Source organism: Acinonyx jubatus, chromosome D1 (genome assembly GCF_027475565.1).
Source record: "Acinonyx jubatus isolate Ajub_Pintada_27869175 chromosome D1, VMU_Ajub_asm_v1.0, whole genome shotgun sequence".
Lineage (NCBI taxonomy): Eukaryota > Metazoa > Chordata > Mammalia > Carnivora > Felidae > Acinonyx > Acinonyx jubatus.
In genome coordinates, this window is record NC_069390.1 from 42,580,189 (window position 1) to 42,603,160 (window position 22,972).

At 46.9% G+C, this 22,972-nt stretch overlaps 1 long non-coding RNA gene across 2 annotated transcripts in view; it reads left to right on the forward strand.

The window, feature by feature from the left end:
• Positions 1 to 22,972, forward strand: part of LOC128311816 (uncharacterized) — a 154,624-nt gene that overhangs the window by 34,750 nt on the left and 96,902 nt on the right. The window lies entirely within an intron of this gene.

Genomic DNA, 22,972 nt, shown 5'->3' on the forward strand with positions numbered 1-22,972 from the left:
TCCAAAACCCTGGCCTGTGCCTGGGACACAGTGAGGCCCTAATCAATGGTGGTTCTCAAGTGAACCAAGGCTCAGGGGGGCTGGCGAGGGGCAAGCCTGAAATAAGAGAGCTTTATTCCTTAAAGACAGCAGCCAGTGCCCTTGTCTTTGGTGTCCTTTGGTCTGTGAGCCTTCAGTCCTGCCTGGGGCAGCTCAGGCTTGGGGTCAGATGTGGGCTCATTCTCAGGCTGTCCACGTCCTGGAGTGAGACCTGAAGCAAGCCCTTGAATCTCTCTGAGCCTCGTTGTCTTGTAGTATTAGGACTTACAGGGTTGCCCAAGGATTTGCTACTTTGATCTGCCCCTTAGCTCCCAGCCTCTGCCTGTGACCGCCTCCAGACTGTTCGCCCAAGAGTGGCCAGATAAGCTCTTTAAAACTGAAGTCAGAGCTTGTTTTCCCGAGCACACAACTCAGTGTTTAAAGTCTGCAGTCCTTGCCATGGGCTGGCAGGCCCCCAGTGATCAGCCCCCTGCCGTGTCTACTCTCCAGTTAGATGGCCCCGTGCACTGGGCCAGCAGGCAGCTTCCTTGCTGTTCCTAAATATCCCAGGCTCCTGCCTCAGAGCCTTTGTACTTGCTCTTCCCTCTGCTTGAATGCCTTTCCCCCAAGCAGTGGCATAGCTTGTCGCTGGACCGAATATCTGCTCAAGCCTCTGCCGCCTCATCCTGATTTCCCTGTCCACACAGCCCTCTCAGCCCTTCTCTGTTCCCTTATCTGGATACAGTTTTCTCCTTGGCACTGAGCCGTGGCTGCCATTGTCTTGTATGTTTGTCTGTGGTTGGCTCCCAGGCTAGAATGCAGGCTTCTGGAGAGCATGAGCTTGGTTCGGCTCACTGCTGTCAGCCCAGCAACTGGGTAACTTTTGGCTTAGTAGCTGTTTGGTGGAGGAATAGATAGATGACTGAGCGAGTGCCTGCAAAGCATTGTTCCCACCACCCAGTGAGCCCTCAGAATTATTAGTGATGGAATTAAATGACCTTGAATCCATAGGCCCAGGATTCATTTCTTGCCTTGTTGTCAATGTACTGTGCAACCTCAAGCAGTGAACTTACCCTCTCTGGGCCCCTGGGAGAGCATTGGGCAAAAGGGGATTCTAGCTTCTGCCTTGGCTGAGGGATATCAGGGTCACGGAAAGGGTAAGTTGATAAGGGTGTAGTTTGCCAAGCAAAAGAAGCCCCCAAAATATAAAGTAGAGGCCCGTTTTCTCTGAAGAAAGACAGTCACTTATTTCTCAGTATGCGGCCAGCTGGCCTGTGTCAGGTGGTCGTGTGTAAGAGAAGAAAAAAATCCCTTTGACTGAAATGGTGATATTTTACTGAGGCCACTTGGTTTTGCTTTCAAATAATTTCTTCAGGGCTCCCAAGTGCCTCCTCTTTCTTACTCATTAGCAGTCTACAGAACTTAGAGGGAGACTCTAATTAGGGAAAACTTTCGTATCATTTGCTAGAGAAAGAATGAGGAGGGGCTACCTCACAGGCCAGAGAGAACTTTTTGCATCTACGTGAGACCCTTTGGCTCCAGGCCTTTGACTTGAGCTCAGGAGCAAAAACAAAAGCCACAGGTCAGGAGGACGAACCTGCCATTTGGAATAGGCAATCATCGTTATTTCTTAAGATATAAATTCTGAGAGAGTACACAGGTCTGGGGCGTCTGAGGTGTCTAGGGATGGGTCTGACTCTTGCTTGTCGAGGAAGTGCAATTATTGATTCTGCTATTAATGAGGAGTGTGGAGTTTACAGGCTCAGGGCAAAGGAAGAGCAATGGGGACAGCCTGCACTGGCAGAGAAGATTCCAGAGACTGCTCTGCTGTACTCTAACTCAGACCCAATAGGGAGGGGGATAGGCCTACTATCTAAATCCCTCTGGAAATCTGTGAAGGTGAAAAATATTTGTGCTCTTGTGCTAGTATTAGCTCAGTGTGTGTCAGCAGGGGGGAAGATTGCTGATGTCTTGGGTCATGTCAGTGTAGGTAGAGTGTGCTGAATGACGGAGGTCCTGCCAGCCACCATATTGATCAGCTCCACTGAAATTGGGGTTTTTGGCTGTGGTTCCCATATAGAATATAGACAAAGTGTAATGAAAAAGAGAAAGTGGTAGAATGATATGATTATTTTTTAAAACCACTTCATTAATGGTTAAGCAGCAGAATTAAGAAGGGTAGGGGGGATCTTTCTGACAATGACCATGCTTTGGGCAATGCACAAGGCAGTGTTGGGGAGGTGAGCCCTGGTCTATGCGGACGGCAGCTTTCTCAGGTTGCTCTGCTGTGTTTCCTCATCCTTCTGACTCTGCCAGGATGATGGTTGCATGTGATGTTTGTCCCATGGGTGTCAGGCAAGGGCCATTCTTAGGTGTGGCCCTTGAAAGCCTTCCTAGGCCAAGACGTGGGAAGCAGTGCCTTGGAGGGTGTTTGGGAGTGACATGGACAATGCCAACTCAGAACAAGATCACCTGGGGCTGTTGATTCTAATCCCAGAGGCAAAGAACTCTGGGCCTCAGTCTCTCCTGTGTGTCCTTTGGTCTAATCTGTACCATCACCCCAGCCAAAGCAGTTCTCTTTGAAGCCATTGGGACCCCGGAAGAGATATGCTCCTGAGCCCTACCTACAGCCATTAGCATGAGTCTGGGTGGTAGTTTTAGCTAATGCAATGACAGGAATGAGCTGGTTTAGGTGCTGGGTGTCTGAAGCCCCTGAGTGATAAGCCTCTTTTTGCACTTCCCATATCCCCATGGCATTCCTTACATTATTGGAGTCAGCAGGCCCCAGGTGATCTTGTTCTGGGTTGGCATCATTCACATCATTCCCAAATGCCTGGGTCCCAGGCCTGCTGGTCATTGATGGAAGGTGGTGAGAGAAGGGAACAATGTGTTAGACATCAGACACATATTATCTCATCAGTTTATGAGGTAAACGTTATCAGCTCCATTTGATGAAGAAAATGCAGCTCAGAGAGGCTAAGCAACCTACCTAAGCTCACACAGGTAGGGAGTAATGAAGCTGATTTTTGTACCTGCGTCTTTGTAACTTCAAAGTCTGTGTTCTCTCCGTCAAGACATGTTTTGTCCCTGAAGAGATTACAGACGGGGAGAGGGAGTGTGGCTGGCCGAGCATCTGCCCCTAGGTTTTGGTTTGAGAAACAGGACAGGATAGCCCCCTTGAGAATGGGAATTGAGGTTAGTGAGTGAGATGTCAGAGACTATTCCTGCCCCCAACCCAGTAAATGTTGATATGGAAGTCAGAGACTGGTTTCCTTTCGAAGGGGTCCGTGCGGGAGAGTCAGCAGTAGGAAGAGCCTGGGGGAGCCACGCAGCAGCTGCCTCCCATTATCAGACTGCGGTGGTGAGAAAAGCCACAGCCCCAACTCGGTTGTCACAGCACAGATGGTGAGACACTGTCACTAGCTCTCCACTGGCTTTCTCTGTGGCCTTGGCCACACCACTCCTATCACCTCCATGGGCATGCATAGCTCATACTTCTGTACCAGGACGGTGCCTGGGACTGTTTGTTAAAAGTGAGATTCTGTTTCAGGAAGGCCGCAGAGGGCCTAAGCATCAGCCTTTCTAACCAGCTGCCAGACAAGGCTGCTGCTGCTGTCCAGGGATCACACTCTGAGTAACCCCGTTCTCAGGCTCTGAACTCTGAGCCACACTGTGTAGACAGTGTCACAGGAGCTTCCTTCAGGAAGTCTTCTCTGACCTGCTCCCCAGCCTGCAACTCCTTTAGGTGCAAAGTGGTTAAGAACATGGACCTTGGAGCTAGATGTTCTGAGTTCGAATGCTGACTCTGCCTGTGTGACTTCGAGCAGGTTACTTGACTACTCTGTGCCTTGGTTTCATCATGCATAAACTGGGGCAGATGATAATAGCATCTCTCAGGATTGGGGAGTGAAGCAGTTGTTATGTGTAAAGCTTTCAGGGTGAGCCCATTATAAATGTTAGTTCTATCCTCTTCATTATTTTTGTCATTATCACCTTCTCTTTCCTGTCAGCCTCCCTGTCTTGTTCCTCTCTGAGCCCCGTGCCTAGCACAGAGAAATTGCTCAGAAGTCAAGTGGGGAACACTGATGGGCAGGCAGAGCAGGGTCACTTCTCACAGGATGCAGATTTATGGCCTAGAGGCCAACACTGGGGCCGAAGGAGGGATTCTGTGGGGATTACCGGCTCCTCCCGGCAGGCCCGACCTTTCCTCATCTTATCTGGTTGCTGACAGAAAACAGAGGGTGTCCCAGTCCCAGCCCCACCCTGCTCTGGCCCTCTGTGTTCTGGACCTTTGCCTGTCTGCTGGGTTTTGCTCTGAGGGCAGACGTCTCCCATAAACCAAGCCTCGTGAGGGAGGGATCTATAGGCCCAGGAAGGGGGGGGCGGGGTATGCTTCAAAGCTGCCAAGACAGGGCCCCTGACGAGGTCTGTTTCATCAAGGACTCTCCTGTCTTCTTGCCAAATGCTGGGGATGCCATGCCCTGCCGGGGGCTCTAGGGGTCGGTGCCACATTTTGACAGAATGCAGTCCTCTCTTTAGATCCCTGGCTAAAAAGAAAAATGCACACACACGAAACAAAAGCCCTGCTGCCTAACATAAAATACTGCTTCCTAATCCCAAGTGTGGCCGAGTGGGCTGTTAAGATATTTAGAAGGCCTTTAAATTATTTCCACTTTAGAAATGGTTTTATGTCTCCCATTTTGTTCACTTGGTTGGCTAAGGTGTAATTGCTCTGCTGGCCCAGACTTTGCTTCCTCACCAATGGGGACCCTGGTTTTGCATCTTGATATTAAGAACAGATACTGAGAGCTGAATGGGGCATTGTTTCCTGGCCAGATCAGTAGCTGCTGCCTGCTTGGAGGAAGTGAGCAGTCCGAGATTGGCAGCCCGACCTAGCCCATGTTGTGGCTTGCTTTGATTATTTGATTCTCTCCGGCTCCAATCGGGAGCCGATCACACACATCCAGGTTTTCATTTGCGCTCCCTCCCCCCACCCCCTGCCATCCATTTTCCACAGTTGCAGGTTAAAGGAGTGGGTTTGGCCATTGGCAGCCTGTGCTGATTTTTTAAAGAGACTGTGTTCAGGTAGCTGGGCTGGAGGGGCAGGGGATGTCCCCTGGGTGTCCTCTAGTTAGATCTTTGGGTCAAAGCAGAGGCCTGGAGTCTAAGTGTCTTCTTCTCTGTTTCCTTACTTGAGACCCGTAAAGGTTCGAGAAACTTCTCTCAAACTCGCAACAGTAAGGAACACCCGTCACTTGAAATTTTGCTCCTTTCACATTTTAATCAGAGAGGTTGAAATGTAGAAAACCACAGCATCTCATTTTAAAAAGGATATAGGAAAACGTTCTACTGGTTACTTAAAAACTTTTTAAGTCTTTATCATCCTTCCCAGTGTCCCACTGCTTCCCTCCCCCTTGATCATCATGATGTTTGGTCATAAACGCCAAAAACCCAAATAGAACCCCCTGAGCAGTGGGACCCAGCTGAAGAACAATGACAGGATGTTGGCTCGCAGAGTGTCAGCATTTGCCAAATAAGTTTATCCTTTATTTATTATTTTCATTGTGGTTTAAAACACACAGCCCCCAAAGCCAAGTCTCTAAACCAAAACGTATGGCAGGCCTGCCTCGGCCCACAGCACACAGTAAACTCAGAGACTTTTCCCCTCCCTCCTCATCAGCGATTGGGACAGAAGATAGTATGTTTTGAATTTACGGAGAGATCTACTGCTTTGGGCCCAGTTTTAGTACTTTTAAAAAGCAATCAATAATGGCCAGTTTGTAATAAGAAAAATTTATGAACTGACAGGCAAAATGTAATTACGGAGGGGATTCTTTGCAAGAAAAAAGAGGTGATGTTAACAGACATCCCGACAATCTGTTTGCGCTCATTTCATTCATATAAATGATGAAGTGCTTCTGGGTTAAAGCAGCATTCTCCAAAGACTTCCCGGGAGCCTGGAAAAGTCACTGCCAAATTCTCTGCTAACAGAGGGCAATGAGTCTTTGCATTAACTTCTCGTTGTTACCCGCAAAATGGGTTTTTCACGGTGTTACTTTTATGACTATGACTGTTCCCCAGCAGCAACTTACACACCTCATCTTCTCGGTCCCTGAGGAGATGCAGGGTACTTGTGAGCTTTCCAGAAACCAGGTGGTGTTGCAGGAACCTCAAGAGCCTCTGGCTCCTCCCAGGCCTCCCTTTCCTGCAGCTTTCTCCTTTCAGCCACCACTGCTGAGGACAGAGGTGGAGCTTTCTGAGTGTAAAAGGTGCCTGGAGAAAGGGAAAGCAAGGCTCATGGGAAAATAGCAGAAGTTGCTCCCAAACTGCCTGATCATCAAGCCCATGATAGGTCTCCACAAATGCTTGAAGGACAATACTAGTGACATCTGACATCTACGTATCACTTTTCAGTTCATAAGGTACCACTGATAACAATGTCCATTTTGACCATCCCAGCAATCTGAAGGGACGTTTATTGTTACACCCATTCTACAGATGAGAAAATTTAGCCTCAGTGAAATTACTTGGCTTCCCGTGGTCACACAGCTTATTACTATTTCAACCAGGATTTCAACTCACATTTCTCTGTCTCCTAAGCCTGTGTTCTTTTTGAACATGCCAAGAAGAGAGACACCAGTTCATTTAGAAAGAATGAAGAACAGGACAGACATTCTTGTTAAAGAAATGCAGTCCAGTGAAATTTTATGTAAATATGTTGACTTTGAAAATGAGACCAAGGTTGCCGGAGGTAGAACCATTTTTACTGTTTTGCATTTGCAGGTGTGATGATTTTCCAAGTGTTTCCACATCTCGACTTTATGTCATTTGCAGCTTACAGTGACTCTGTGGGGAAGGCAAGGAAACTTCACCACTCCTGCATTGTGGAGGAGCTCAGAGAGGCTGGGCCACCTGCTTGGTGCCAGAGAGCACGTACCTGACCACGTCACCACAGCTCATTGCCATATAAGAGGGGTCCTGTGTATTGCTTTTACAGAAAAACCTCACTGTACTAGAAACAAAAAGTAGGGCCCTTAGTGATTTGCTTTTTTTCCGTCCATGTTTTACCTCTCAGTTGAAAGTTGAATGATCACAAGTCATGTTGAAATCCAGGAATCAGGGCAAGAAGCATCCGAAAAAGGGGAAGTTATTAGAAAGAGTCACCCAGGGGAGGTGCCAGGGTCAGCCCAGCCTCAGGGCAGCAGGACCCCCATCTTGACCTTCAGTCCCAGCCCTGATGCTGTGGCCTTGGCAACACCAAGTCATGGAAGCAAAGGGTCACATTTCCCAGAGCTTTTTAGGAACATAGGTGGAAATGGAAGGGGTCCGAGCCTTCAGTTACCTTGGGATCCAAATGCACAGCATCTTGCATGGCTGCTGGTTGCAGGTTTGGGTGTGTTTGGCCCTGTGCCACCTCTCCCGACACAGTAATGGGTGATGAGAGTGGCCAGAGACAGGTGTGGCTGTGGGGGAAGATGTCAGGATTATCCAGTCAGCCTTGTTGGTTAGAAATTTTGTTTTTGGGTCTCCATTTATATTTCTCATTTGTTGCTGTAATAAAGCTACAATCCTTGCAACAGTGGTTTAAAACAACACTTTCTTCTTCCCCCTGTGTCTGTGGGTCATCTGGGTGTTGGCTGATCTCACTGGGGTCGGTCTCAGGGCTGTAGGGTGGGTTCACATCTGCCCCCTGTATCTTTTCTTCCTTCAGGGCAAGAGCCATGGTGATGGCAGAGGCACAAGACCGCAGCCAAACTGCTCAGTACATGAAGGTCTCTTCTTGGGTCACTTTTGCAAATATTCCTCTGGCCAAAGCCAGTCATGTAACCAAGCCGAACCTCGGCAGGCCGGGGAAATCTGCTCTGCCCTCTCCAATGAGCTGAGAGGGGAGCGGATATTTACTGAATTATCCAAACTATTCACACCATCCGCCTGACTCCAGCATCCTAGTTGTTAATTGACTATAACTCAGAGGGAGAAGAGATGTAGCTAATCATTATTGAAATGCCCCTGATCTCCCTGCATGGGAGAGACAGGCCATGGGAGCCGCAGGTGCAGAGGCTTAGAGAAGGGGGTCCGGCAGGTGTGGCTGCCTCCCCCAAGGGGCAGAGGGTGTGGAGCTAGGGACCAGCACATCCTGGGAGTCCCCCGAGTACTGCAGGGCAGGAGGACAGGACAGAGGTGAAAGGGAGAAGCACCAGAGCCTGATTGAACTGGGTTCCAATCCCAGCTTCCCTATTCTCTGAGCATGCTACTCCCTCCTCTAGGCTTTGGGTTCCCCATATGTCGTCACAGGACCATAACGCCATACACCTCAAGGCGGGTGAGTGTGCAGGGACAGGAGGCAGAAAGCCAGAACCCTTTGATGAAGGAGTTTGGCTTTTCAGGAGGGAAGGAGGGAAAACAATATTTGAGAAGTTTTGGGCTTCTTTATAGGAAGGGGGCTGTAGGCTGAGTCTGTAAGTAAAACAGAAGGAGGTAGTGAGAGAGGTTGAATGGGGTGGGCTTCTGCTTCAGCTCATTAGAACGCCCCCTCAGTTCCTTCATTCCCGCAGGAAATGTTCACTGAACTGCGGCCAGGCGCCCACCACCCCCACGTGCAGCGACTGCATCAGTGAATAAAAGATGAAAACCTCCACCCTCATGGTGGAGTGGAAGCTGCACTTATTAAGCATTTACTATCTTTTGGCCCTGTGCTGGGCTAGACATCCACCCTCGCAAGATGTTTGCTACCCTGTCTTATTTGAGGACAAGAAAACCAAGATTGGGAGTATCATCCCTCCCGGTGGGTGCCTACAGCAAGTAAGAGGCACAGCTGGCACCATTTGAGCCCAGAACCCTCCTACTCTGCAGCTGTCCTGGCCCCAGATAGCAGTTTACAAGCAAGCCTGAGACTCTCAGAAGGCAGGGGGACCAGATGAGAGGAGATGGGCAACGGCATGTGGAGGTGGTTCCAGTCTACGGATGGGGGAGGTTTGCTGATGTGAGCAGAGGCACTGGGCCGGGTTCCAAGGTAGGTGTGTGAGCATGGGTGGGTGGCCTGCCACCGGGCGGTCTCTCTCCTGGCCGGGCCAGAGGGGCCCAGCAGCCCTTTCTTAAGAGTTAAGGAGCAGGGGTGACTCCAGAGTTCTCTGAGCTGCTTCACCACTAAGACCAGTCAGCTCCCATTACTGGTGTCAACTGCTCAAAGATAATGGGATCAAAGCTTGCCCCAAATCTGAATGAAATCTGGAACAGATGTTATTTAGGAAACACTTTTTTTTGTTTGTTTTGAATGTGACGATAAGCCTAACAATTGATTATTGGCAGAACTTTGGCTCATATCAGAAACAATCAGCTGCCTGGCCCGAGACTGAATAGAATCCTCAGCTTCCTTCTACTTCCTTCCCCACTCGAGCCTGGAAGTGGACTCCCATGAGGTAGATGGGCCCCATGCCTTCAATTCAGTCTAGTCTTCAAGGCTCTCTGCTCTGCCCTTTTTGGCCCATCATCTTTCTCTCTTCCTGACCTTTTCTTTCTAATGCCTCCTCCTACGAATCATGTGAGCTTGGCAGGTGCACACATACACACTCACACCCACCAAACGCTGCAGCTTCCAATCTTGGCAACTGCCAAGGGTTCATAATGGGGGTCATTCCCAACCACACAGGGCTAGTCAGAGCCTGTTCACCAAGGCCCCTCAAGGAATCTTTCTGTGGGGGCACGTGTGGGGGGCTCAGTAGGTTAAGCATCTTGATTTTAGCTGAGGTCATATCTCACCGTTTGTGAGTTCAGGCCCTGCATCGGGTTCTGTGCTGACAGCATGGATTCTGCTTGGGATTCTGTGTCTCCCCCTCTCTCTGACGCTCCCCCCCCAAATATAAATAGACATTAAAAAAATAATCTTTCTCTAGACTTCACTCTCAGGTACTCCAACTGAATGGGCCTTTGGCTGCTTTGAAAATTCCAAGAGTGTGAGGTTTAAGGACACCATTAGTTCAGTACCTATTATGTGCCAGACATTATACAAGCATATTCCAACTTTGTTCAGGATCTCTCTAGCCTGTGGCCTAGATGAGGGTCTCGGGAGTGGTCTTATCTTATGTTTCATTGGCTCTTGCCCCATCCTGCAGAATTCCCTGGTCCTGTTTGAAGGGACCCTAGGATGGTGACCCAACTCTTAAACTAGCTGATTGGCTGTTATTTCCATGAAACCTGTGTTAGACTCTTCCTTTCCTACTTTCCTGCCGATGGCAGTCATTAAAGCTTTGACATCAGTGACTAGGGCCAGGTCCCCAAATGCTCCTCAGTTTGTCACTCTTCAGAGGCTGGAATTCAACCGTACTCCACAAAAAAATACCCTCCCCCCAGTCTGTGTTGCTTGGGTTCCAGACTGTGTTGGTTATGGGCCATGTTTCATCAAGTCCCTCTGGAAATTCATTCTTCCCTCTTCCTGCAGCTGCTGTCTCCATGGGGCTCACCCTAAGATTCCCTTAGCTAGACTGGGTGACCAAGATCCCCAACATGTGTCATATTGTCATAGCCTTCCATATTTTGGCTGCTACCTCCTTGCTGCTTACGTTCCCCTTCTCTCTATGGAAAGAGTTATTCTGTATTCCTTGCCCCATGCTTTTGGATGTGTCTGATTCTAAATCCCAGTGATATGTTAGGATAAGTTAGAATGACTCTTTACAACAACCGTGTGAGGACATTGACCATATGATTGTATGGTCCAAATCACGGGATCCAATCAGGAGACTGAAAGTCATTGAGGAAAGATCACTGAACTGTGTTCTAAGAGTCCTGAGTTCTAAGGCTGTCTTGCCATGAATCCTGATATGGCCTTGGGCAAATGGGTTCTCCTCTGTGGTTTTCTGAGCTCCTACTCATGATCTGGGGGCAGCAAGAAGATAGCTCCCCAAATTTCCTTCCTGCTCTAATAGGAGAGATGCCTAGTTTAAGAATAGGCTGGTGTTCTTTGCCCACCAGCGACTGGTCATGCACTCGTTGAACATCCTCAACAAGGACATTCAGTGCTCAAAGGACAGAGTCAACTCAATACCTGTCTACCCAGATGGTCTTGTTGCTGTCTCCATTGATCTCCATCTTCACTTAGGCTTTACTTAATGAACAGGACCCTCACTACCTGCCAGACCTCCTCTGCTATTGCTATCCTTTGCTCTCTCCATTTCAGCCACTCTGGGCTCTTTGTGGATGCTTGACACATAGACATGCTCCGGGCTCAAGGCTGTTACCTCTCCCTGAGACACTTTCACCCCAGATACTGGTACAGATCTATCCCTTCTCCTTCTGGTCTTTGCTCAGATGATACCTTATCAACAAGGCCTTCTCTCCAGCCTCTTTGTACATACTCCCCACACTACCACTCCTCTCCCCTTTCCCAGCTTTATTTTTACCACCTCAGTTATTACTGTCTGACATGCTATATATTTTACTTATGTTTTTGAAATCTGTTGTCTGTCTCTGCACATTGGGATGTAAGCTCCAGAAAGGCAGGGGATTTGGTCACTTTTGTTGAGTTTTGTACAATTCCAGAAGGCACTCTTCATGTAGGATATAATGTAGAATATGATGTAGTGGTTCTACCTGAAACAGTATCTGGCACAGAGTAAGCCCTTTATAGATTTCTGTGGCATGAATAAGCCATGTATCCTTGGCACAGTTAAATCTCTTAGAAGTAGAATGGAATGCACATGTGAGTTCCGCATTCAAACAAAATAGAGGCATAAAATAGGATGACACAGCCTTAGATATTTAGATGGAAACTTTTTTCCCCTGAAGTTTTAAGCCAGTGTCTTGCTCCTTCTCCATCCTTACCTCTGAACCAAGAGATTTAATAATCAGGGTATTAGAGAAATAGTCTGGAAGCCCATTAGAATGATACTTAATGCAGAGAGATTCAAGTTTATTCACTAAGTCATCATTGGAAAACGGGTCTCTTGAATTTTTGCAGATCTGGTGAGTAGAGGCCATGACTGCTCTTCCTCTTTGTGCAGCTAACAGCCTTGCTAGACAGAGACAATGGCTTCTTCTGGACGGAACCAAGGTCAAGCAGGATGGGTGGGTGTCCCTTACAAAAGATTGGGGTTTCCTAAGCCGAGGGTTGCTCTCCTCAGCAACCTTTGTATCCATCCTTAGGAACGATGTCTTATATTCATGTACCAAAAGTAAGATGTGGTGCATTCTGGTGGGTGTGCAGATATCATCTGGCCCGTTTATGTTACCTCAGGAGAACTGGAGACATAGGGAAATGCGCAAATGCTAATTCTCTGACCAGTCCCTTGGAGTCTCTTCTCTTCCTGCAGCATCCATGGAACAATGGCCGCCCAACTCCTAACTTGCTGGCTCATAAGTAAGATCAAATCTCAGACCTTTCTCAGTTCTTGGCACCCATTCATTCCTGTATCCCTTTAACATTTTAAACATTTTTTATTGGGTTAATTACAAAACTAATACCTGTTTGCTGTGAAAACTTTAAATAATACAGAAAAGTAAACAGTTTTTAAAAGCAAAAACTCCTTTTCTTATTTGTCAGTAGTTGGTACATATCTTTCCAGGTTCTTGTGCATGTATACATAATATCCCTGTCTCATATGCATGCTATCTCTGTTCTTCTCCCAGACTTATGCTCACACTCACTGACTGAATTCATATTTTTAAATTAAGAAAATGGACACTAGAAAGGCTGTTATGGGCACTCCACTATGTCAGTCTGTTCAGACCTACCCCCTTCCTTTGAATGATGGCATATTCTTCCACCCTATGGTTCTACACAGGGAGGTGGCTTCTACGGACTGAGTTCTTAACCAAAGCATGGGAGATACACAAAGTGGAGAATGTTCAAGTGTTCCATTTTGATCCAGGCATTTTTGATATAACTATTTAAATCAGAATTATGTAATGATGATGAATTTCTATTGTAAAACTATTTTCTAGCACCAAAAGGCCTTAGGGCAACTCAAATCCTTGACTTTGTTGTTGTTGTTGTTGTTAAACTATTAAATAGTTACAGAATCTTTATTTTTTCAGTTTTCACTGTAGATTACTAAAGTTATGCTTATTTTTGTTCACTCCTTTTCCATGAAAACTTTACAATAGAGGTCTGGTTTATGGATCTGTTTTTGATTCATACCAAGTATATTGATTATTGACTTGGGTTTGGTGAGTTGTCTTTTCTAGACATTATTTCTGTCAAGTTCAATTTTCCTGGGTCAGATTGTGTATATCTACATGTTACCATTTTTATCCATTATCCATTTTATTTTGTTAATTATTTTTACAAAACATTCAATATCTTAATTATTCATTAAGATAACATTCATTAAGATTTAGATAAAGACTCCATAATAATTTTAAATAGCAAATCCTAGAGAAAGTTCTGAGTAATTCCCTTTGGGTTCCAGAATGGCTTTCTGGCCCTGGGCTGGTCTATTATATGGCTAGCCCAAATCACCTTCTCTAGTTTCCCATCTCTTTGCCTTATGGCATGGTCTTGTTGTGCCCTTGGCTAGGCCATTAGTAAATGGAAGCCATGACATGTGAGATCAGACATCCTTGTGGCCAAAACAGGGGGTCTAAAGCATCTTACTTTTGGTTCATGACTATAAGACATCATTCCTGCTCTCTAGGTGTAGAGGAATAAGGATGGATACAAAGAGCAATCAATCACCTAAGCTACGGGCTAACGGAATCTAACTCAGTGGTCTGGGAACTTAGAGGAAGATTCAACTACCCCTTCAGGAAGTTAAGACGGGAGCAACAACCATGTTCACCAACTCACTCTAATACGGAAACGTGTGATTTCATAAAGTGTTTCAGGAAAAAAGCTGAAATATAGATTGGAGGGGTGGGGAAGATTTTTGGCTAACTTTCCAGTAAGCTGGAACTTTACGATTACCTATAATCCTCTCCCCCATCCCCTTGCCCTTTCCTGAACACTCTAGTTAATCAAGGTTGAACTGTGCCTCCCAGGGGGTCTCAGAGAAGTACCCTTGAGCTTACTGAACATTTGGCTTCAGGGACAGGAAGACACTTATATGGTGCTGTGTCTTTCAGACACAACAGGCTAAGTCATCTTCCTTTGTCTCTTTTCTAAACTGAGTATCTATTAATACAAACCTTGCCTGGTGCTGGGGCACAGAGGGCTGGGCAGGAGAGTCTGCACGTGCCGCTGAGAAAGCTTTCGAGGCCATTATCTCCAGGGGCACAGCAGGAGCCAAAGTGGGTGTCATTAGAGGCCTCTAAAGGGCTGGTCTGCATCCCCCCAGAGATATAAAAAAGGGTTAATTGCGAAGAGGAGCTGACTAGACAAAGGACCAAAGACAAGAAATTGTAAACGGTAGAAAAAAAAGGACACAGTAAAGACAAGATAGCGTGGGAGCAGATCACAGTTCCCCAAACAATCAATGCAGTAGGAAGTTTCTGGGCTCCTCTGTAATTTTGGGAGCCGGGAGGGAAAAGGAGCTTTTAGAACACCATTAAGATAGCAATCTTCAAACTACATCTGGCCCTAAATCCTGGAGAGCCAGACCTGGAAAGAAAGGGGCACCCCCAGACTTCCGGCAGCGTTCTTTCTGTACGCCTCACAGGCTCCCTTATCTCTTCCGGCATTTATGGACAATACTGTAAGTTTTTCATCTTTTGACATCGGCCAACTTAATAAGAGTAATTAACTGTATTGCCTCTCCTGGCTTGCTTGTATGTGACATTTGTAACAGGACCCTTTCTTAGCAACCTCTTCCTACACGGGCCTGGGACAGGCCAACCAGACCCACCATGGCCTGAAGCTGTAGGCTGAGTTAGGTACCGGGACACAGGCCCAGCCCGAAATCGTTACTGGTGTGTGTGCTGTAGGCAAGTCCAAGGTGCAAAGAATACCACAATCAAAAAAGACGTGGATCTAAATCTCAGCCTCGCTAACTTATTATATCTGTGGGAACTTGGGTAGTCAGAGCCTCTGTTTCCTTCTCTGTAAAATGGGACCAAGAGTAGCTGCCACCAGGGCCTGTGGGATGATACAGTGAGATGGCTTCAAGTCTGAGAGACACTTTTCACTATGTCACAGCTGTCTTCCCCTGCTTTCAGTGTCCTGGTCACATTCATGGCATTAAGGGAGCTCTTTAAACATGGTGATGATGTTGTTGTCATAGGAATGCGATGACCAGGACAGGGGCACAACCTCGAGCTTAGATTTAGCTCTCAAAGCAGGATATTGTACAAGTGGACATATTAAAGTCTCCCCAGACACTGTGGGCATATTAAACCAGGAAGTTTTAGAGAGGTCTCTGTCGCTCATCTATCTGGTGAATGTGGCCATTCATAGTCATGCTTGCTGTTTATATAGGTGGACACCTCTCTCTCTGCGATTTCTCATGGATTGGCCAGATAATTAATTTTATGGCATATGTCATTTACCAACACCCCTGAGAAATCTGAAATACAAATAAATGCTTTTACCAGAAGTTATATTAAATATTTGACTAAGTGGTTAATAGATATTTAACATTACATGGCAAGGCTAGAGATAAATCTTGGGAATTTCTGGGTGACTTTCAGTCTGTAAAATTTCTTTGTAACCCATGGCCATTTTATTTCCTTTCCTAGGGTCATTCATGCATGCAAGACACCTTTACTCTTTCCCCTATTCTGGGCCTCCACCACAGGCTCTGAGTTTCCCCAGGGGGGCAGGAGTTCCCGACAGCTGTGCCTGAAGTCAGCCTCTCTTTTCTCAGCCAGCATCTCCCACCACACCCACGATGTCCTCTTGTGATGGTCTCAAGTCTGCCCAGTGGCCTGATGTATAGGGGTTGAATGGTGGCCCCCCACAGTTATGCCCACCAAGAACCTGTGGATATGAGCTTATTTGGAAAAGGGGTCTTTGCAGACGTACGTAAGTTAAAAATCTTGAGATAAGATGATCCTTGATTACCTCAGCGGACCCTAAATCCAATGACAAGTGTCCTTACAAGAGTGAGGGGAAGAGAAGACACAGCCAGAAAAGACAGGGAAGGCATGGGAAGACAGAGTCAGAGTTTGGAAGTATGCAGCCACAGGGAATGCTGACAGCCAACAGAGCTGGAAGAGACAAAGAAGGATTCTCTCCTAGAGGCTCCAGAGGGGGGCACTGCCCTGCCAACACCTTGGTTTGGGATGCTCAGAATGTGAAAGCGTACATGGTTGTTTTAAGGCACCAGCTAGTGATAATTGGTCACGGCAGTCCTAGGACACTAGGACACCAGCCTGGCCTGCTTTCCACCGGGCGCTGGTCTCCTAATCCTCTCTAGCATCGCCCTAGGAGGGTGTTTTATGTGCATACTGGGGTCCCCATCTCCTGTGTCCTTTCTGCTCACTTTCAGTTTTCCTCTTTACCTCAGAAAATTGTTCCTCTCGCAATGTTCCTCTGCCCCCCGGTTGTCCCGGTCCACTCTTTTGTCTGTTGTATCCTTACATTCAACTTTATTTCGTTTGCTTTAGCTTTTAATATTCAGGGGGTTCAGACACATGCCTCTCAGCTTCACCTTTTCAAAGGTACCTGTGTTTTGAGGCTGCAGTTAACAGGTGACTCCCCCATCCCTGTGCTATTGGTAGACGGTCCTCTAGAGCAATGGCAGCTTGGCAGGGGGTGTTTCTAGCACCTGCTCACCTAGCTGTGGGGCTCACCAAGCCCAGGGAAGCTTGTCTGGTTAGATTCTGTCTGCCTGTTGGGACCTTGTATCGGCCAGATATTTGAGCCAAATTTGGTCGTTGGCCTGTCACTTCACCCTCTGCTCTCTCTCCCCTCTGGAGTTAGGTATGATAAGCAGGCCTCTGATATTTGCTATCAGCATCCCTAAGCTCTCTTGGTGCCCAAGGGAACAGCCGCACTTCCTCCGGGTCGCTTATGCCATATGTGCTTCCGGCCTTGCGCAGCACTCTCCTCTGCAGTGTCTTCTCTAGCCCATCCATCAAGGCTCCTGATGATGATAAATGTTCTCTCGTCCCTCACACCACAACCTTGGGTGAAGAGCTGGCCAGCCACTACCCTTCTGCCTGTTTGCCTCTCTGCCTCTCTCCCTTCTGGGAAGAGTCTGTGCCCCACTCCTTGTGATTCTGACAAGGCTGATCAAGAGTCCCAACCTCCTCACCACAGGGAGAGTGCAGATCCCCAGCAGAGCACCTCATACCCCTCGATGACTCTTGCAGGGATTCACTTGTGATCATGGGTTGTTATTATTTAAGCCTGAGCCTCTCCCACCCCCAGGAGAGGCCCTAGTAGAGAATGCTGCCAGCCAAGTAGAAAATGAGAGTGGGTGGGGGGGGATTGATTCTCTGGTGATATACTCGAAGTGTCTGGATTTAGCTGTGTTTGATGCTAACCCACCCCTGGATTCTTCAGTGATGTGAGCCCCAAAATTCCATCTTTGCTTGATCTAGTGTGACTTACGTTGCTGCTTTTTCAAGCAAGAGTCTTGACCAGTACATCCAACACAGCCAATGTTCTCCTATGGGCCACTTTGGAAGGACACGCTGTATTTGGTCATGGCTATTGCCAAACCTTCCTGCTTCTTACTGGCTGCATTCAGCCGCGATCATGCAGCATTCTTCCTTCATGACATCTCAACCATTGCTGTCCCTTGTTTCATATTGGTCACTTTCAGCCCAGCTTTCAGTCTGGGTGTCCCATCCTTTCCTGCCTCCTGTGCTCTATCTCTGGGCTCTGCTCCATCAGACAGGTCTCTTGGGCAGAGGGATGTCCCTGTGTTGTCACCAATGTCCTTTCTTCCTCAAGCCCAAAAGGAATCCCTTTGGCCTGTGTGATATTTCTGCGTTTTCTAACATGGGACCCACACAGCAGAGACTCCAAGAAAGATTGTGTGCATGATGTAGGAAAGATCACCTTCATCCAGTCCAGTTTCACTGTAAGAATAACAGTGTTGAAAAACAATCTTTAGCAGTCAATGCTGCAATGAATTATGCAGCAAATCATAAGCATCACCCCCAAATATTATGTCTACAGGAAATGGCCTTATGCAGCTAATTGTTAACTGGGAACCTCTTTCATTAATTCAAATGGGTCAACATTTTAAATGATACTGTCATATAAATGCGGTGTGAAGGTTTACGTGCAGATCACTCTAAGGTATCCCCCCCTTTTTTTTTTGGTGAAGCCGACTAATGCTGCATTATGTTTTATTGTGCAATAAAATTATGTGCTAAAATTATGCTCATAAATGTACGCAAATGTAAACCAAGCTATTAGTTATGTTTTCACAGATAAAAGTCATTAGCATAGCTATCAAACTCTTCTCCCATTTGAATAACAGAATTATGTCTGGAGTCTCTGGCTGGCTTGCTGGGGTTCAGTCTCAGGGAGAACCAGTGTAAATCTTGCTGCCTGTCGGGTATGTGGGAGCAAATATTCCGACCTGACTTCCACCCACCGAGGCCAACTCCGTGCCATGTCTGCTGGGGTCATGGGCTGAGGAAGGACCCTTTCAGTATCCCCCAGCATCTTACATCCCTGGGAAGTCATTCTTAACACCTCCCCACCTACTTCCTGCTAATTAGACTTATCGAAAAACAATTGCAGATCTTTTGAGATTGCAGGAGGCTGACAGCATCTTTTAGCAAACAGTCTCGGGGAAACAAAGTTTCATGTATAATTCATGAGGTGCGTGGTCATCCTGGTGGGAAATTATCTCCTGACAGACTCTGCGGTGGTGGTGTCCTGTCAGAATGGCCTACAGTGTATAATTAAAACCTGAACAGAACAAATTAATGCTGATTACTTTATAAACACTTTGAAAGCTTGAATTCTGTTCCCTGTCTTGCAAAAAGAAAACAGATATTTCAGAAATGTGTAGATCTGCCCCCCCCACCTCACTCATAGTTCTGCTAATAAAGGACCTTGAATAGATATTACAGTTAACATTCTTTGTTGTCCAATTTGCTCCCATGAAACACAACTGCACTAAGTCAGAGGCACCAAACCAAAAAATTTGGCAGGTGCTACATTTCCATGCTGACAGTGTCTCTGCCCCTCTTCTGTAAATGCGTGTTTGTCTGTCGGCCTGGGCTGACAAAAGCTCTAACATTCACAGAATGTGAGCACCGTAAGGGCCCTACCAGGTCAGCGAGACCCACCCCTTGTTTTAGAGACAGGGGAACTGAGACCGCCGGAGGAGGGAGACTGGCCCACGGTCAGGCAGGCAGAGCTATGCTGAGATCCCAAGGTCAAGATGGCCAATCCAGAAGCTCCTTCCAGAACCCTGCATTTGGAGCAACAGCAGCTGCAACATTAAACTAACATTTTTGAACACTGATCAAACACCAGGCACTAGGCAGGCAAATCTCATTGAATTCTCACATCCCTGTGAGGTACATTTCATTATCATCCCCATTTTATGCGTGAGAAACCAAGGCTTGGGGCACCTGGGTGGCTTAGTCAGTTAAGCGTCCAACTTTGGCCCACGTCATGATCTCGCAGTTTGCAGGTTCCAGCCCTGCATTGGGCTCTGTGCTGACAGCTTGGAGCCTGGAGCCTGCTTTGGATTCTGTGTCTCCCTCTCTTCCTCTGCCCCTCCTCCGCTCGGGCTCAAAAATAAACATTTTTAAAAAATTAAAAAAAAAAAAAAAAGAAAAGAACCCGCGGGTCGATTTAGGTGTTTGCCAAGGTGCCTCAGTTGGTTGAATGAAGGGCTGATGCCTGGATTGTTTTAACTCTCCCCCCATCATCACAGATGCCAACCTCACCCAGGCCCCCTCCACTTTTGCCTGAACTATGGCCCTGGCTTTCTAAGCGGTCCGTCTCACAGACTCTGACTTTCATCTCTTCTCATCGATTCTCCACATCTCAGCCAGAGCTGGCTTTCAGAAACAGGAAATAGATCATTTTGCCTCTAGCATGAAATAATCAGTTCAGCAAATCTCTATTAAGCTCCTACAGTTCTCCAGGCACAGGGCTAGAGGTGGTGTGTCAGTGACTAAAACAGACATGGTGCTCACTCCTGTGGAGCTTGCTGTTCGGTGAGGGGGACAGATGGCAGCCTCCCACTACTCTTGAATCAAGGTCCAGATTCTTAAACACACTTGAAAAGGCTCGCCAAACCCTGGACCCTGCCTCTTTCTCCAGCTTTACCTTCAATAGTCCTTCCTGCCTTAGATGAGTTTAGAAAAACAAAGAATTGGGTCTCAGCTGGCTTTCTTTACTGCACAAACCTGTGAGGTGAACTTTTGTCAGTCCAGTCTGACCCACAAGAACCCATAGCTAGAGTTCTCTTTTCATTAATGGAAGTACTATCGCACAACCTATCACATCCCTCCCAGTGGGGGATGGTGTGACTGGGCGAAATAAGCCTAGGACTGAGCCAGGCATGGGTCCAAATTCTAGCTCAGCCTCTTAGCAGCTGGCTGAACTTGGACATGTTAACTTTCTATGAGCCTTAGTTTTTTCATATGGAAAAGGGCGTCTTTTGGTTTGATGTAGTCCCACTTGTTTGTTTTTGCTTTTGTTGCTTTTGTTTCTGGTGTCAGATTAAACAAATCATCCCCAAGATCTATGTCAGAAAACTTTCTGCTTATGTTTTCTTCTAAGAATTTTACGGTTTCAGGTCTTACATGCAAGTGTGCAATCCACTTTGAGTTATTTTTTATGGATGGTGTGAGAAAGTGGGTCTAGTTTCATTCTTCTGCATGTGGCTGTTCATTTTTCCCCACACTTTTATTGAAGAGACTGTCCTTTCCCCCATTGTATATTCTTGCCTCCTTTATCATATATTAATGGCTATATATGCATGGGTTTATTTCTGGGCTCTCTATTTTGTTCCATTTGTCTATATATGTCTGTTTTTTATGCCAATACCATACCTCTTTGATTACTATAGCTTTGTAACATAGTTTGAAATCAGGACATCCCTTTTCATGATTTTCCCCTCTTGACCTTCAGTATGTACACCTGAAGAGGTACAGAAACTGGCTCGCATGCAGTCACTTCCGTTTCTGCAGAGGTCAGTGGGAGTGTGGTCTTGTCTGATATGGTCAACTCCAGGCTCAGGGGGAATTCCATTTTTCACTCAACTGTTTGGCAAGGGGCTGGGCTTTCGCAAAGGCAAGGCTTTGGTTTTTTGCAGTGTTTTCTGATTAGTGATCTCTGAATCTCACAGAATGTAGCAAGGAAATCTGTCTGGCCCATAAGAGGTAGTACCCATGTATGCAGAGAACTTGAAGGCAAGAAGCACCATGAAGGATGCCTGGGAGTTAGAATATCTTGGGCTCCATTGGTTCTAGGAACAACACCTGCACAGCTAGATTGAGGGGAATAAGGTAGCTCACAGGCTGACTTGCATTAGACAATTCTAGGATGTGCCATTCATACACTATTCATTGTAGACTTGTATATTTATTTACTTTTCTGGCAGATGGCAGGTAGTAAAATATCTCAATAAAGGAGTGCCTTTTTTGAACTGGTACAAAGTATTCCATAGGCTGGTGATGGTGCCGATCAGATATTGATCCCTGCACCCATCTCCTAACTATAGAACACACTCCCCACCTCTTCTCCTAGCCTGATATGTGGTTGTTCTTCCCCTTAAAGCAATTCCTGACCCTACTGTGGCAGACCTAGTGGGCTGGGCTCAGACCTGCTTAGGGAGAGCCAAGCTCTGCCTGAGGGGAGAGTGGACTCAGGGTCCAAACAGCCTGAGTGAAGTTCCCAACTTCAGGGTTTCAAAAAACTCCTTTCCCTCAGGACAGTCTGGGGAGTAAATGCTAGATGTCAGCGCCAGTTCACCCCCCAGCTTCTCCAAGAGTAGGACCTATCTCACTGTACCTTGTAGAATGTGGGGTGTGATATTCATCCCTCTCCTTGGAGCCAGGACTCCTCTTGAATTGCCATCCTCCAGCGATGTGGAAAGAGCCCTGACCAGGGAAACTGGAAGCTGGGTTCTCGTCCCACCACTGCTTCCAATCATGTTCAGTCCACCTCACCTCTCTGAGACTCAGCTTTTATTTTTTTTAATTTACATTCAAGTTAGTTAACATACTGTGTAGTCTTGACTTCAAGGGTGGAACCTAGTGATTCATCTCTTACATATGACATCCAGTGCTCATCCTGAAAAGTGTCTTCCTTATTGCCCATCACCAATTTATCCCCCACCACCCCCCATTCCAGCAACCTCAGTTTCTTCTCCATAATTAAGAGTGTCTTATGGTTTTATATACAGACATTGATGGCAGAGTAAAGTGTATGGTCTCAAACCATCCCTTCTCTGTTAAATTATATCCCAGGAGCCTGGTGCATTTCTTCACTTTTCTTGGGCTATGTGTTGGAAGTCCACTACTGGCCTGCCTCTTCCTCCTTTGAATTCTCTTTCTGCCTGGCATTACTCCTCTTAGCCTCTGACTTCATGTCAGTGTCTGGGGTAGCAGTGGGGTAGCAGTGAGTAGCTAGGTTGTGTTTGCAGCACAGACAGCCTCTCCTTACATTGCGTCTTCTGCACGGTAATTGATGCTGTCATTTTTACATTTCTTGGCACCAAATCCTTACCAGGATTTTTTTTCCTTTTTTTACCTTTTCCTTACCTTTTTTTTCCTTTTAGAAAGTGTGAGATCTTCAACACCCTACCAGCAATATTTAGTGTCAAGACTGTGTCGTTTTAGAGGAGTGTGTGCGCTCATGTGCTTGTTGGGGGTGATGGGAAGAAAGACGCAGAAGGGGCCGGAAGGGTATCTGTTCTCTGTCTTAGCAAAGAGCAAGCAGAGATAGGCACACACTTCAACCCAGGAATGGATATAAGACACCAGGGAGAATTTACTAAGAGAAGGGAATACAGACTTGCACAGTGTGTCTGCATGGAAGGCCTTCAAGCCTTCCTGAATGCCAGCTCCTTGCGAGGCACTATATTGAGGGACTGTGGATCTGGAGAGGAGCAAGGCTCAGAGCCCCTGCCCTCGTGGAACTTACATTGGAGGTTAGGAG